Genomic DNA, 16272 nt, shown 5'->3' with positions numbered 1-16272 from the left:
ATTACAGGGTGTACAGGGTCTCACTACACAGATCTGGACTCATAGTGATTCTCCTGTTTTCAGCCTCCCAAGTGAAGTGCTGGGATTACAGATGAGTGCCACTGTACCCAGTCTCAATTGCTGCCTCAGGGCACCCCAGGAGCAGGGCCAGCACAGCATGCTAGGGATCGAACCCTGACCTCTACGCTCTGCCTAAGCAGGTGCTGCAGTCCGCTGAGCTATCTGGCCAGCCCCATTCAGTCACTTAGAAAGCTAAAACCTGGACCTGTTTATTTAGTAATCCTGCCTGTCAGTGGTGGTGGTCTGCTGGTGGGATTTTTTGGTGGAGATGAAGTAGTGCATGTTGGGAAATTCTTGGTACAGAGCTTGGCTCTCAGTAGGCACTCGTAAGAGGCACTTGCTAAGGACACCACCTGTCGTAGTGCGTGATAAGGAAAGGACGAAGGCAAGCACAGATAGCTCTCCTTTTTTTCCCCCAGTAATAGGGTTTAAACTCAGGGGAAAAAAAAACCTGGGCCAGGAGATAACTCAATAGAATAAGTGCTTGCCTGGCAAGTGCTACCTGAGTTCAATCCCCAGTACTGAAAAAAAAAAAAAAAAAAAGATCGTAAGCTCAGGGCCTTCACATTTCGCTACATCTGTAGTCCTGTTTTGCTTTTTGAGATTGGGTCTTGCTGAATTGCCCAAGGTAGGGCTTGAGAGCCACGTGCCTCAGTCTCTTAGAATGTGGGTAAGTGGGTCAAAGGAGAAGCAAAATGACAAACTATTTGTAAGGGCAAAATGCTTGACAGAAGAAATCCCAGGTCATATTTGCCTTTGAGGTGATGACAGTGTGCTATTGTGAGATGCTTCTGTTGAGTCAATAGATGTGTGGTGGGGCTGAGGTACTGTGGCATTTATTGGCAACAGCCCTAGGTAGCTTGCTGTGTCTTGGGCATATCTGGTGCAGTGATATATGCAATCGTTCATCCCCATCCAATGCTCCCTTTTTGAGACAGAGTTTTGTTATGTAGTCAACAATGATCTTAAACTCATTATGTGTCTGAGACAGGCCTTGAACTCTTGCTGACTCTCCTGCCTCAGCCTTCTGCATGCTAGGAATATAGGTAGGTACCACTACACCTGGAACATCTTCTCTCACAGTGAGTTAGGAGTCCTTCAGCAGCGGGATGAAATGCTGATTGCCCCTCTCTGTAAACCTACCCAATCCAATTTCCAGTTCACATTTTAAACAGGCTTCCCAGAAGTTTCCCTGCACATTCAACTTTGGAAATTATTCCTTCAAGGCATGATTTTACTACTTTAGGAATATTCAGTAATATCTGGAGCCATTACTGATCATGATTATGGGTAGGCAGTGGGGTGTAGTGGATGCTGCTAAACATAGGACAATGCACCCAGCTGGCCCACCAGAGAACAGTCTAACACCCATGCCAGCTAGGCTAAGGTTCAGACACCCTGTTCTAAGTCATAGTGACCTTGCAGCAGACAGTAAGGACTGGAAGTAGACAGAGGTCAACTTGTGTCACTTGGTATGTCCTAAGGCTTCTCAGGTGGAGGCCTGGGCTGGGGCTAAGGATGGGGATCGCTAGGTGCAGACCTTAGGCTGCCAAATTCTTTCTTTCTTTCTTTCTTTCTTTCTTTCTTTCTTTCTTTCTTTCTTTCTTTCTTCTTTCTTTCTTTCTTTTTTCTCTGACATATTGAGAATTGAACCCAGAGCCTTCTCACTAGGCCATATCCCCAGCCCTTTTTAATTTTTGAGAAATGCTCTTACTAAATTTCTCAGGCTGGATCCTCTTGCTCCAGCCTCCTAAGAGTAGTGGGATTACAGGTGTGTGCTGCCACAACCAGTTTAGGCTGCCAATTTTCAAAAACTAGGGCCAAGCTCACACATTGTACTCCTACAGACAGATGCGATTCCACAGCTACTGAGTCGTTATTTGCTAAGTTGTTTCTTTTCCCCTCTAATACCAAAAATTTTAAGGCTTCTGTTGGCTCATCCTCACAGAACTGTGGTCAATTTTTTTGGAAAAATATGTTACTGCTTCCACATGAAGTAGCCTTTGCTCAGCCTGCACACTTTGGACATTCTTTTAGAGTGTGGGTTGAAGTTTCTGAGAAACAGGCCAGTTCTCCTGCCAGCCTGCTGAGCTCATGCCCAGTTGGCCCTGGTAGGAAGCTTGGGAGATGAACCTCGCAGGGAATGTGAGCCACAGTTTCAAGGAGATGCACTTCTTTTAAAATTTTTAATAAAACACTGGTCTGGCCTGTGTGTGTGTGTGCAGCAGAGAGACAGAGAGACAGAACAACTGACTCACTATGTAGCACAGGCAGGCCTCAAACTCCCAGTGATTGACCTGCCTCAAGCGCCTGAGTGCTGGGATTACAAGCTTGCACCATGGTGCTCTGCCAGACTTTATTGTTCAAATGAAATTTTTCTAAATCTGAAATTAGGCCTAGTTGTTGTGCTTCCAGGTATTCCTGTGCATAACTTTATTAAGATTTTTTTCCCATAACTGGGTATACATTTGATATGGCACTGAGCCAGGTACACCCTCCTTCCTTACTTGCTTATTTCCGTGAAAGCATTCCACATAGCAATTTCTTTTTTTTTCTTTTCAAAGTTTTATTGATAAACATATAGCAATGAGACAGTTTCAAATCAAATCGAAAGTACAGTTTCAACAAATAATACACTGCATATATTCTTCCACATAGCAATTTCTATTCCTCCCCAGTGTTTTTGCAATAGTAGGTATCCAGTGCAAGATGCCCTTTAAAAAATACCCTGGGGTCCTGAGCGGTGAACTTTTCAGCACCTTCCAAATCTTTTGATGCTTTTTTTTTTTTTTTGGTACCAGGAATTGAACTCAGGACCCTGCGCTTGCCAGGCAAATGCTTATTCTACTGAGCTTTTAGGAAGCTCTTGAAATGTGAGGTTTTAAGGCCCACAGCTAGTTAAGCACTGAGTAGACACAGAGCTGTTCGGTAAGAAAAGAACTCATCCTTTACTTGGGGAGCTCTGGGCACTGTCTAAAGCTGTGTGCAGTCCTTGGGCTCCTGAAAGCTCCCCAGTCCTGGCAAGGCAGCCTACCGGGCTCCCAGGACCACCCCCCGCTCCTGATTGGCGAGGCACTTCCGTGGCCCGCGCCAGCCGCCTACGACGTCCCTGAGAACTGATTGGAAATAAGAGCCAGGCGGCCCTCGCTTCCCTGTGCCCGACTTTTCATAGGCTGGGAACGAATAGGTTGAGAAACTTGACCTTGTCTTGGGCAGAGTGCGTGTAGCAGCGGATCAAAGAAAAAGAGGGCGAAAACGTGCTCTCTGCTGGCGGTGGATGTCGCGCAGCCGCTTTTGTCTTGGGCCACGGTTGGCTTCGCTGTCTCCCCTGGGAAGCCTGCGGCGTGCGCGTCCATGCAACTCGCTCCCTGCCGGATGGGTCATGGAATTCTAAACATGAGGCAGGTAAGTGTGGCGGCGGCGTCCGCGCCTGCGGGCGAAGGACGGCGCAGCGTGGGACCCCAACGACCTGTTACTCCCGAGAGCTGGGCGACTTAGGAACGTACGTCCGAGTCGATCCTTTGAGCGGAAAGACCTAGCTGCGTTTTTCTAAGGCGACCCAAGGAGCCGATTACCTGGGGTCCGCGCCCACCCCGGTCCTCGCCACTCGTGCCCACTTTTGCCTTTCACGGTGGTTGGGGATGGCAGGCAGTCATTGTAAGCGACTAAGAGCGGGTTTGTAGACTATGTGGCCACAGGAGTGCATTGTGCAGCCTCGGTGTTGAGCTTTTAGCGTTTACTCTATGCCATGGGATTATTAGAATAAAGGCAGCTGAACATGCTGAAAAGAATTACACTGGGCTGCTTGGCTCATTCTAGCTTTCCGTTCGGAGCTCTTAGTGAGTTTCTGGCTCAGCAGAGGGAACCACCCCAAAGTAAGGGCAGGATCTTAGCAGAAAACTGCACATGAGTTTCTTCTGTCCCAGCAGTTGGGAAACTGTGTTGCTTCGGTTCACAGGATGCCTTGAAAGGAATGAGCAGAGATAGGGCTTGGGGATTACTTAAATGAGCCTTTGAAAAGAATGCAAAACCAGCAGCTTCTTCCGTCGCCTTGGGGCATGATAATAAAATTCCTTCTCAGCCCAAGCAGAGGTTTATAGGCTTTGCAGTTAAGGAAGAGCAGGGCTGGTTGGGAAGTCCAGAAAAGAGTGTGATTTACAACTCAAACTTACTTAGGTCAATATTTAAATCTCAAGATCAGTACTCACATAGGCTGAAGGGTACACCGGAAAAACATACCAGTAGGCTGGAAGGACAGAGCTATAGAGGAGTAGTAACACCTTAAACTACAGAATATGCCCGGGTGGGAAAGCTGGTATCTGTATTGCCACCCAAAAAGTGCCGCACTTTTTCTTGAAAGTGGGCCGGGAGCTTGCCCTCCAGCGTGCTTACTTTAGGGAACTTGGACCTTCCAATTCATGCCTAGGGCGAGAAGTTAAGAAGTTTCTCTCTCCTCCCTGCAGCTTTGGGAGGTGAAGTCCAGTCCCCACGGAGTGGTCACTCAGAAAGACCCTCAGCCTTGCTGTCCCACCGTTATCCCCCAAGTAATAATACTTGAAAAATTCAGGAAGCACAGAAGCGCCCACCAGGCTCCTGTGCTTTTCAGTGAGTTGCCTTTGCTTCCCTGGAGACCTAGGTGTGGGGGTGGACGTGGCTTTTCCTTTATGTTGTACAGACTCAGAGTCCAGCTTCGTTATTCTAGGATCTCACAGTCAGATGGATGGGGAGGAGGATTGAGAATGCTAAATGCAAAGGATTCAAAAGGAAAAAGAGGAATGCAGAACTATTTTTGACAAAGGTCCTTGGCCGGAACAAAGAAGTCATTTGATCTTGTGAAAGCCACCTGTCCTCTCCTCTCCCGGAGGACATCTAAGCTCAGTTTCCAGAATCCCTGTTCCCACACAGTTCCTCTAGAATGGTGGCACTCCCTGTGCCCTGATGCCCAAGGCATGCTCTCCTGAGCAGGGGAGAGTTTTTCCCATGCGTAGCTGTGGCATTCATGTACAGTTGGAAAGCAGGCCACTACTGAAGCTTTTGGGGCACACGTACACATGCAGCAACTCTTTAGATACTTAATGAATGAACAACTTTTTATCCCATGTCGTTCTGTATCTAACATTTTTTGGTCTGTTGGGGACTTGAAAAAAGCATGAGAGGGGGAGGAGATGAAAGAGAAGGAGGATTATTGTTCATCCAGGAAAACCAGACAGTCCAGCACAAGAATGTAGCGGGATGAGATGGTGGCATCACTGCATGGGTTAATCTCAGCTTCGTTTTAGTTTCTCTCAAAGCAAAACTGCTGCACCCAGGCAGGATGAGTCACACCCACCAGCCCATTTGTCATCTCAGCCCGGCAGCCCCTGCTGGATTTACAGGGTTAACTATCAAACTGACCCTGTGTCATCGGCTCAGCAATGAAACTCAATCTCTTTGCTGATGTACGAGCCATCCCTAGGGCTGCACAAATGTTCAGTCGTGCTGTGGCAGCCTACAGGTGACCCGTGCTGTGAACTACCCAGAAAATCTGGGTGGCCAGAAATTGCCAGCAGAATTAGAAGGCAGCGTGGCTGGCTCTAAGATGCAGAAGGGTTTGAGCTTCTGCCAGGCTAGCAGAAAAGGAATGGTGTAGGACAAGATTTCTTTGACGGCTTGCAAGGCCACCTAGGGGTCTGGTGGACCCCCCAAAAGTGTAAACCTGATTTGCCTTTTATCAGGAAGCAATTTAAAAATGCGTGCCAACCTTTCTCTGCACTCTGATCATAGTGGGAAACTTTGCTGAACGCTCCTTGAGAAGGAATTTGCTACATTCATAGGCAAAAGGAAAGGCATGGCCACCTGTTCTAGAAGCTGGGCCAAAAACAACAGGTTTGCCTGTGGCATTCCCACAACTGCAGACATCCTCCCCAGGTCGCAAGCAGCCCATTGTCCTCACACAGGAGAAGAACAAATACTTCATTCTAAAGCTGAAAAAAAAATCAGATTCTCCAGACAAAATTGCCTACAAGACAGATTTCAAGCTTTTAACATCCTGCTAACTTTAGAAAAGACTCCAAAAAGAGAACAAGGTACATGCTACATTTCTGATCATCTGAAATGAGTCACTAAGCTGCTAAATTCTTACAAGGCTAGGATGCTCCTGTTCCAAGGAAGCTGGGACTCAGTTTGATTAGCCCATTTTGCATTCTTTAGATTGGAATTAAAATGCCCAAGGACATCTGGCTTCATAATGAAAGTCTTCGTATTAATCTTTCCTCCGAGGATTAGAAAGTCCTTTACAAACATGATCTATTTATTCTCTGCCACAACCCCAGGAGAGAATGAAGGGCAATTTGATCCTCATTGAACAAATGGTGAAGTGAAGGCAAAGAAAGGTTAAGTATAAAGAGACACGACAAGTTAGGGCCAAGTCTGGGAATGCATTCTCATCCACCCAGAAAGACTACCTGTGTAGGCTCAGGATCTCAAAAGCATGTTGGAGATGAAAACCGAACCTCTCCTTCAACATCCTTTTACTTATCATTCTGTAACCAACATGTCGCATCCCCAGTTTGTTGTGTGGTTTCTTTCATTTGAAAATCAAGCTTTTAAAGTTTAAAAAAGGAATTTCTGTTCTCATTTGTCCCCACGCCGAGATCAGGCAGCTTTTATGACATCTAATAGGAAGATACTGTAACCGGAATTTTAACTATGCATCTGAGAAATGTTTCCTTTCAACAGATGTTTTAAGTTTTTGCACATGGTTTAGAAAGCTCAATGTCTTCAGCATATGTTAAAGTTTTAATTTCTTCCCTGCTATCTCTTAGGAAATATTATAATACATAATATTATAATTGTAGACCCTCTTTGGTTGCTTTGCCATCATTTCTTGAGTAACTTTCCCTCATTGTCCTCTGTGATGCCAGTTCTCAGTTTGCCTGGCTGTGGACTGCATGGGCTGCAAGCAGATCTGTTAATTGGTGGTTGCATGCTATCCACAGACATTCCAGCAAGTTCTAAGGCTAAGTATGTATGTGGATGTCTCTGGCTTTGATCCCTTGTGTGGTAAATAGACATCCAAGGTAGTTATGGCAACCTGGGCTGTGTGTGCTTCAGTGGTGGTGGTGGCTGCGATTTGGTCACTGGACAAAGAGTAATTTGTTTGATTAGAAAAAGATGGGGCCAAATCAGAATATTTTTAACCCACATGATTTAAAGATCCCTGTTCCTCCAAAATGTTTGGATTTTTCTTGATAGGCAAAAATAATTAATGGCTGACCACATCAGATTATTTTGTGGATATAATTTAAATTCTTTTTAATCGAGTGGTTGCTACTTTCCAAAGCAACTTAGTTTATCGACGTCATCAATATCCCTGTTGTACTTAGTGTGTTTTTGATTTAAGAACTTTGTGAGACTTTTCAAAGAAAGAACAGGCTCCAGTTGGAGGTGTGCATTTCACTTATCCACCTGCAGGGGTCAGGCTTGAAGTTTCTATGGTGGAAGACCAGACAGCGGATGCCTCTTCCCGGAGCCCCAGAGAATTACTCTGCTGATTTAGAACAGTTAGTTAGCAATTCTTTAATCTTAGGACAATGGCTCCTGTAAATACGAGCTCACTCAAGGAAGAGAATATAAAATACACTTATTAAACAAAGGGCAATAAAACCAGGTCAAACAGGAATCTAATTTCCTTTTAGATATAGGGCAATTTATCAGTTTATTCTGGCCCTTCTATTTCAGACCAAACTCATCGCAGGGGTTTTGTTCTAGAAGGTTATTTGCCTAGTTTCATGAACAGACATGTTCTAGAAATTTCTTTAAATGAGAGGACACAATATTATGGCACCATTGGGATACACAGGATTTTGTTCCTGCTCTGGAGGAAAATACTCATTGACAGGAGATTTAAATACTTCATGGCCTCCAGAAGGGGGTGTTACAGAACTCAAAAAGTTGAGGCACACGTACAAAATTTTCTCTAGGGGACTTCCCTAAAAACAAAAACAAAACCTTGAAAACCAAAAATATCCTCCTCAAAAACACCTGATTTATTTATTTATTTATTTATTTATTTATTTATTGCTTTAAAGAAGAGGTTCTGGGTAAACAGGTAATCACAGGGAAGAGACTCTGGCTGTTTCTGGTACAAATGCATACAGAAGAGTTCCTTATGATAAGTATAATGGCAGAGTTCTCTTCAGCTCTTATATCATTTGACATGTACTCAGCACCAACAGGATTAATATATCCACTAGTTCATGTACTGAAACTACATGGCAAGGGATTATTATATGCCAGGTGACTTTAGGCTCCAGGCAAGATTTTGATATGGTCCCTGTTTTCAAAGAACTTTCAATCTGATGTATAGTTTACTGTACTAGCAGTCCTGTGGGAGCTATTGTATGGTGAAATGGCTGTTTGTTGACTTGTACTTTGTGTGTGTGGTACTGGGGCCTGAACTCATACTGAGACACATCCTTAACCTTTTTTCCCCCTTTGAGACAGGGTCTTGTTAACTATTATCCAACCTGGGCTCAAATTTTCATCATCCTGCCACAGCTGCAGTTACAGGCATGCCTTACCATGCTTAGTTTCACAAATTAAATTTATTTTTAACTGATACATAAAGCATAAGAACTGTCCATGTTTTGATGCATGTACACACTGTGGAATCTGTGTCCTCCCACATTTACCACTTTGCAGTGAAGACATTGAAAATCCTTTCTTGTAGCCTTCTGGAGCCATACACTAGATCCTCATTATCTGTGTCCACCCCACCAGGCAATAGAGCACAGGAGCCTCTTACTTTTATCTAACTGCAACTTAGTATCCATTGATCAACCTTTGGAGTTGTGAGAGTTTGTTGTTTAAACCAGATCATTTTCTCATGAGAAATGATTGACCCAATTGAAAAACACTATTTTGAAAAGTAATCTGAAGAATGTAAAATTAAATTCTGAGTTTAGGGGTCATGTCCCCACACTATGCAGGATGTCAATACAGAAGAAGGAAATTGTCATACCATTGCAATAGGCCAATCTGACAATATTTGAAATACAAAACTTTGCACTAATTTTCACCTCTCTAGCTCCACCCTTCAATCTCTTGGTCTCTCAGAAGTACTTGCCCCAAATCTATCCTAACGTGCAGTGAATTCATAACTCGCCGTTTTTCCATTCTCCATCTCCTACCTTAAAACGTTGCTCTTATTTTTTTGGAACCAGTGGATGGTTTGCAACACACGGTGAGAGAGAAGCCATATGAATGAGTTAAATCCATCTTAACCCTTTACCCCTTGGGATGAATCTTAAATTGGAGAAATCCAAGTAGTGGAATCTGTAGCTGCAAAATATATGCTTGCCCTTTCAGGTACAATTCTTGGGGGCCAGGTCATGCCTTGGTCAGACCAGGTGGGACTTGCTGGCATGTCTGCTTATGGGTCAGACCATTTCACCTGCTCTTTCTTAGCAGTCTGATCCAACATCTGGGCCACTGGTGTCTGTAAGAGTGACAGCCAGGAAGACAGAGGACAAAGTGAACAGGGAAGATGGCACACATAGGTTTGCACTGTTTGTAAGTCCACTCTGTGCTGGGCACTACCTACTTGGGTTATAAGAAGTGGAAAGAAATAGCTATATCTATAGCCTCCACTTAGCCAGGGACAGTACTTGAGATGGTGTATACACTTCCAGTGAATCATTTGTCTGCTTTTCTTGGGGTTCAGGTCCTCCTGAGCAAGACTCACATCTTAATTATCTTTGAATCCCCAGCCCAAGCTTAGTGTCTGCAGTATAATAAGAATCATTACATATTTTATGGGCATATACTAGTAAATTTTAGTAAGAAAGAGAACAGTGGAAAATGCTCTTAAGATATAGAGTGGTTATGAGGAAGTAAGAGCAAGAACTAATTGATTGCTAACAGAGAAAAATTGAAATTTGTTTTTGCTTAACAATTTCATTCTGATAACCTACTACTATTATGAACTATTAGACAATATTGGGTTATTTCGCTGAGTTCAAGTACCTACAATCTTTGAACTGGCATCAAGTATGAAAAGATCCTTTAAAGACTTCTCCAAATACAGCTTCTTTAACAGCAGTGGAATACCCATCTCTGACAAGAGAAAACAAAAAAGGGGATATGAATGAAGGACAATTTTGTAGTGGAAAAAAATATATATATACATACAAAATAGGATAGGCATACAGGTACTTTCTCTTAATTCAATGAGAAGAAAGATTTGTACTACTATTGTTTAGACAAGATATCATGTCTGTATCTTGCACTATGAATAATTACTACAAAGACAACAATATGAAATGTATTAATTATTGTAACTGTCCTACTAACCTGTCTTGAGACTGTCTCATTGCTATTTGTTTTTTAATAAAATTAATTAAAAAATTTAAAAAACCCAATTTGGTTGTGTTTTGGGTGAGGACCCAGCCTAGAACATGGCAAGTAGCTTGGCTTTTCTTCTGCTAGATGGGGGTGCAGAAATGATGATAATATGGGACCTGCCCTCTAATCACCCAAAGCCTGATAGCCAAGATGAAACCTGCTGTTTGTTCTCATTGAGCCCACCATGATGTTTTAGGCCAAAAGCCCATGTGCAATTGGTTTATTTTGCCAGGTGAATGGCAGACCCAAGGTCACTCAGCAACTAAGAGAGCTTGTTTCAGTAAGTATTCCCCTTTATGCAGATGGCAGCCACATTTTCCATGCAGAAATTCAAGATATGTGATGGACAAAGCATTTTTGGTGCTTTTGGATATGACAGACTGAAAGTTATGATTTAAATGGTGCAATAGATATTTCAGAGCCATTTCATAGTTTATGGAGACAATAGGGCTGAAAGGTTTTCAAAGGGTACATGCCAGACTGTTAATTGTTGTATATCGAGCCTTAAGAGTGATGCTTAAGGATTTTATTTTGGAGCACAGGGGAATTAAAATTAGGGCTTTTGCACTGAGCTATAACCTAGCCCTTCATAGGTCTTTTATACAAGGTCTTGCTAAATTTTTCAAGCTATGCTCAAATTTGCAGTCCTCCTCCTCAGCCTCTCAGAGTACTAGGAGGTATGTGTCACTATGCCTGACTAGGCTGAGTTGATTTTGATGTGATTGTCTTTGAGCAGGTAGGAGGAAGGAGTAGTTTGTGGACAAATGGAATTCATTGAATGTTCTGGTAGATTAGCAATAGCTAGATGAATAGCCAGATAAATAATATATCAAATAGTGCATATTTATATATTTATACAGGATTGACTCTTTCATGTAAAATACTTTATGAATTGAGAGAAAAATTACTAGTTGAGAATTTAATGTTTGTAGGTTGAAATTTTAGTACAATAAAATTTCAGCTTCTATCAATGAGCAAGGTGGGAGCAAATGTACATTTGGAATTTAAGTCTTCTCAACTCTGATTTATGCCTGAACCACATGTCTTCTATCTAGTAAGGTATAATTTGGATACTTTCAGTCATAGGCTGTAATTTAATGTGTTAATAAATTCCAAGATAACTGGGATGGGTTTATGGTTTATAATGAGTCAAGGCAGGAAAGACTGTATCATTATTTAGGAGAAAGTGCTATCTGGAAACTCCATGTAGACAAATGGGCTCCTATTTGAGTTTTGTACTATTACAATCTCTGCCATGAGTTTTAGGTAAATATGAAAATGTCAAATAATACAAACTAGGAGGATTATGTTTATCCAGAAGAAAAGTTTAGAGTGAGGTGGATCTTTTTCTCATGAATTAATCAACTGTGCTTTGTGGAATGTGACAACTAGAAGGGAGAAAACTGTGTTCTTCTAGCCTGTGTATGCTGGGGAAAATGGAAGAGAAAAATGGCTTTTCAGTGAATGATGCTGTTGAGATTCTTTTTGTTGGTCAGTGTTCAATGTGAATTTGCAAGGAGATTGATGTTGTTTTCCTTTTTATATGGTTCTGAGTGAAGGAAGGAAAAATCATAATAATTAATTGAGAGGGGTGTAACTTTCTGAATAGATAATGCTAGACTATTGAACATGATAGCAGACTATTAAATAATGAATATTTATTGCTTAATGCTTCCTAGGCTGCAGGAGACACTTTCTGAATAGTTTTCCGCCTTTTAACATAGCAGCTTTCAGAATTGAAATCTTCACATGTAAAGTACATTGTTTTGGTTTAACTAACAAAGAGTGAGAAGACATGAATTGTTTGTGACAGTCCCGAACATTGATAACAGAAGACATTAATGCCTGCAGACACAGGCTACATGCTAAAAATCTGGAAGCAAAAATGCTTATTATGTTAGGCCAACGTGCTTTGACCTAGTTTTGTTTTTCTGCCTAGAAATTATGTCAGTATTAGTTACATCATGCCCGCGGATGAGCAATTTCACATTCTTGTTTATTTCAGTGCCTTATTATTAGTTTTGTATATTTAGTTCTGACCTCTGAGGAGCCAAACTAATCCTCATTGACTTGCATTTTCCTTTTGAAATGAGACTTCTGCCTGTAAAGAGAGGGGATTTTATGTATTAACAAAACAATCTAAGATACATCTTCAAAGACATTCATTTCTCCTTGATCCGGAGTCCCTGCCCTCTTGAAGGCTAGAGAGGCCATCCAGTTTTCTGCTGATCAGAATGAGTCTTGCTTTCTTTGTCTTACAGGGATGAAGAGATTGCCATGCTTAGGCCTGCCACAGTTGGATAATAAAATAAAATAAACCAGTGAGGTTGAAGGACAGTCCCAAACCAGCTAGTGTCCTTAACTTCACCCTTTTCACGCTTCTGCCATGCTTGCTCATCCACTAGAAACTGGTTAACATATTTTTCCTATTTAACATTTTTATTGAATATTTTTCAGATGAATTGTTTTGTTTTTGAAGAGTTTTTTTTTCCCCTGCCATTTAATGCTTTATATCACTAGGGGAAAAACCATTTAATTCTTTCATACATTTATGAATTCTAATCTTCAAAGAATATAAGTTCTTTTAGTGATCAACTTACATCAAATTTACAAGTCTAATTTGCTACCAAAAGACCTTGAACTGTTTTTGGTGCACATGTCTTAGCGTTCCTTATTAACAAATGCAATCAGGCAAAGACCCACAAGAATACGTATTTGTGGTTCCTCTGCAAAAATCTACCATTTGCTCTTGTTTCCTAATTAAGGCTTTGAAGGTTAAAAATCCCTTTGTTGTTAGCTCTTTTGCAAATCCTCTGTCTGAAAGCAGAAAATGTAAGAAGAGAGTATGCTCTTCAAAGCATAACCAGACCAACTGAATTTTAGCCAGGTAAATTGCTGATTAGCTTTGGATCATTTAAAGAAACAGTATAAAAGCAATCGGGATAGGCTCAAGTCCTAATTGTGTGATCCCAAGGGGCTTCAAACATTGTTTGAAACAGTCAACCCAGAATTTTGTGTTCCTGTCTGATCCTTATGCTAATTTGAGTAATGCCATCCCAAAGAAAAACTTCGTTGGAGGATTTCTCAAATCCCTAATTGGTACATAAATATTGTCATTATTAAGCTGGTGGAAGTTGTATTACATAGTATACTATGTTTCCAGTGGTGACATCCATTCCTACACAGAATTTTCTGATTGTTGGAGGCACATGCAAATATACTTCCCTCATTGTATGCAAATAATGACCTTCTGTATATTCTGTTTTGTCCCGAGATTTTTCTCCACTTTACAATGTATCTAGGAGATCTTTCCATAACAGCACAGAGAACTTCCCCCAGTTTTTTAAACAGCTGCATAGCATCTCGTTGTGACAAGGTGCCATAATGCATTTGACTTTTCTCTTACTGGTCACACGAACAATTTCCAATCTTTGCAACATTGACCAGAAAAAGCACAATAAGCAGAAAGAAAAGTTTGTTGTGTGCATTTAAACCAGTGTCTTCTCTGTTGCCAAGAATCTTCTGGATTCACAGTTATCCTCTTCTTTCTGATTCAGGATCTCCATTTCCTCACAAATGGAGATTTTGTTTGTGGGTATAAGTTTCCTTTACAAGAGGGATACTTATAGTCTTTCTTTAGGGCTCAAAATAATCTTTATGTGAAGGAGGCATACTTCCTGTGGTTTATTCTGGTCTCTTATAAAGGCAACATGTAGCAACCCAGGACAGTGCTATACTTTTATATCCAACTTTTCTTTCTGCTTAGGGCCTGAGTGTTTCACCCCTACTGAAGCCTGAGCTGAGAGAACCTGAATCTTTTATAATGGAGAGTGAGTGTGCCTTCAGGTTGGTCTGGAGGGAGAGACTATCTCTATTTTTAAAGGGTATTCACTACATGAATGTTTTTGAAATGATAATTTGGAACAAAGGCAGTCAGCCTCTCTGTCCATAGAATGTGCAGAAATGTAAGAGATCCATGGAGACTTTTTTTCCAGTTATAATCCAGTGTGGCATATTTTGACCTTTGTTCCTCAACACTTGAAGAGTTTTGTAGAACTGCTTAGGACAGGAAGAAGGAGGAGGCTATTGCTCAGACACACAAGGAAGAAATGAGGTAGAAAAGGTCATCCTCTAGTCTTCCATCATTCTACTAAGCACTCATGTCTGCTTTCCCAAAACATTGCGCTTCTGATTTAGGTTTAATTTGAACACAGTAATCTCTCTTTTAAAAAAATTAAAAAGAAAAGTAAAATGCTACCTCTAGTTCAATAGTGTTTCGATGTTATTTTGACAGTAGTTAACTATTGCATAATAAGAGAATGACTTCAGGCAGTGCAGCTAGAAGCTTGAGATCCCAGTAGGAGTACAGCGAATTTTCCTTTCCCTGTCTGAAGGTTTGATATTTGAGTCCATGAATACACTGGCAATGGGTAGATTAGCAAGAAAAAAGGTGTGAAAGTCCATTAGTGAATACGTGTTTATAGGAGCTGCACAAAACATGAGACCGGAAGAAGGGTGGAAGCTTAAATAGCATTTTGAATTACAGAACCCTCCAAGGGCTTGAGGCTTCTAGAGGGAGAATCAAACAAGTCAGGGATGGTGAGGAAAGAAAGTGCGTGCTGACTAAAAAGTTCTCTTATTGAGGCAGATCAAAGTCCCCCAGGTAATAGTACTCAAAAGAATAAGTGGCACTGACCAAACTTCAGGTGGGTTTCCTGTGATGTAATCTTCTTTGAGTTGATAAGATTCCAAAGAAAGTGTTCATCACAATCACTTCCCATTGTAGGAACCACTTTACCCCCCACATAAGAGAAATTCAGGGCACTCCCCACTCCCACATACATCTGGACATATGAGGCAGGAGGTCAGAGAAATCCTGGACGAAGTCTGTGGGTTGTGTCTGAAGCACTCAGCATGGCAACGATCCACATTTTGGGGAATCATTTTCTGAAACCCAACAGATCCTTAGGGATCCTCAGGGATCTTCAATCTTGAATTATTTCTAAAATCCTGCAACCTTCTTTACTCATAAAATCGAAACAGCTTACTAGTTTGTATACTGACTAAATAAAGGATTATGTAAAAAACGACATATAAAGCACATAATGATTGATTAGCTATGAAGCAGTTAGAAATGTCAAGTTAGGATCTTTTTCTCAAGAAGCAAATTTCAGAGAAGTTGGAATTTCATAGACACCTCCATCTGTCCCAAAATAACATACATTCACCTACACTAAGGTATGCATACGTATATGTGTGTATATGTACACAAATTAGGATAATGTATTAAGTGTTTATAATGACCCAAAACATTTCTTTACGCAAAGGTATGTGTTCATGTGTATATTTGTATTTACTGTGTATGCATACATGTATATATGTTTAAATATGCCTTTAAAATGTTAGAAAACTGTTTTCTTGTGTGTGTGTGTGTGTGTGTGTGTGTGTGTGTGTGTGTGTGTGGTACAGGGGATCAAACTTGGGACCTTGTGCTTGCCAGGTCAGCACTTACGCTGCTGAGCTATCTCCCCAACCAATGAAAACTATTTTGTTTTTACTGAATAATATACCCATATAGTATAAATTCTTCTAATGTCATTTGTGGATATGTCACTTATCATTAATTTTCATAATCTAATCCATGAAAACATTTCTTCTTCATGTATTTTGCTCTTTGTAGCACTTTGAATTTTTTAACATTTACAACTGGGTGTGGTGGCACGACCCTGTAATCCAAGCACTCAGAAGGCTGAGGCAGTAGGATCGTTGAGAGTTTGAGACCAGCCTGGGCTATAAAGTGAATTCAAGGGCAGCCTGAACTACAAAGTG

The 16272-nt window shown here is 41.4% G+C and overlaps 1 protein-coding gene across 3 annotated transcripts in view; it reads left to right on the top strand.

The window, feature by feature from the left end:
- Nucleotides 1-16272, top strand: part of Mid1 (midline 1) — a 393633-nt gene that overhangs the window by 203590 nt on the left and 173771 nt on the right. For 2 of the 3 annotated variants that reach the window (XM_023719546.1, XM_004635029.2), the window contains exon 1: nucleotides 3187-3465. The exons of the other annotated variant lie outside the window; for it this stretch is intronic. The gene's annotated coding sequence lies outside the window, so the exon portion shown is untranslated. Of the gene's footprint in view, nucleotides 1-3186; nucleotides 3466-16272 lie in introns of those variants that run through there. 3 annotated transcript variants of the gene reach the window in all.

The sequence above is a fragment of the Octodon degus genome, unplaced genomic scaffold (genome assembly GCF_000260255.1).
Source record: "Octodon degus isolate 3935 unplaced genomic scaffold, OctDeg1.0 scaffold00069, whole genome shotgun sequence".
In the NCBI taxonomy this organism is placed as follows: domain Eukaryota; kingdom Metazoa; phylum Chordata; class Mammalia; order Rodentia; family Octodontidae; genus Octodon; species Octodon degus.
Note: the sequence above shows the minus strand (reverse complement) of the source record. Positions and strands in the feature narration are given on the sequence as shown.